Source organism: Atta colombica, unplaced genomic scaffold (assembly GCF_001594045.1).
Source record: "Atta colombica isolate Treedump-2 unplaced genomic scaffold, Acol1.0 scaffold32, whole genome shotgun sequence".
NCBI classification, from domain to species: domain Eukaryota; kingdom Metazoa; phylum Arthropoda; class Insecta; order Hymenoptera; family Formicidae; genus Atta; species Atta colombica.
In genome coordinates, this window is record NW_017259426.1 from 2147032 (window position 1) to 2148210 (window position 1179).

Genomic DNA, 1179 nt, shown 5'->3' on the forward strand with positions numbered 1-1179 from the left:
CCTCTGCTATTATCATTACGAAATATTCTCGCTGCCGAACAGTCGTTAAAAAAAAAACTGCCTTTCTCTGTTTCGCGCAGGTAATTCCCTGATGTACAAAGTGACTTCGTATACTAGACTCTCCGCACTAACATATATACGTCATAACAATTAAAACGCCATCAAGAAGATTATCATTATCAGTTAAAACTCAAAGTTTACGTACACGTAATGTACACATTTCAGATCGTTAAAAAATCAAACAAGACATTCTAAAGTATATGACGTAAATATCTCACGCAAATTCGATAAACAAGATCAATTTCATTCTCATCTTGGTTGCGTGCGAGCCGTTTTTTTACATACTCGTTGCAACAAATATGCTCTAAGGTCATGATCTTCGGATTTAATTACGACAATGGTAATCGAAATAGCACGATGCCGTACAATTGTCTTTCGCATAATTTCGTATAGATTACTCTGATAGAATCATCTAAAATTCTCTGTACTCTGTTCCATAATGTATATGTAAATATATATGGAACATGTATAATGTAAAGGATGATCGCAAATTTCACGGAATTGAAATGATTGAATTAACATTAATTCTACTACAAACAAGAGAATCGTACATATACAATAAGAGCAAAAAGTATTCGTACAAGGAAATTTGTTAAAAAGTTTTATTTGAAGAAAAAAAGTTTTATTTGAAGAAAATAAACATTAATTAGCAATTTTATACAATGAATACATTCTGTTCTAACATAAACAAATGAGCTCCGCATGTATTTCTGATTTTAAGTCTAAATTTCTCGTTTATATAAATACTTTTTGAGCATTCAAAAACAACACAATTTTTAATTTTCTTATTTTTCAGATGATATATTTCGTATAATTAATACACATTTTTTTTATATATATATATATAATTTTAAGAAACATACAGTCTATTTTAGTCTTTATGAATAAATTATTAATTATCCAACAAGAAATGATCGTCAATTAAATGTCGAATCGACGTCAAATTGATGTTGAAATCATCATATTTATATTGATTCGACATCAATTCGGTGACTCATTTTTCACTGGATAATACTTACTTTTTAAAAATGAAGTTTTTCAAAAAAATATTTTCTCTGTACGAATACTTTTGGCTCTCATGGTATCTTTCAGAAAAAAGATTTTACGATTGACACATTG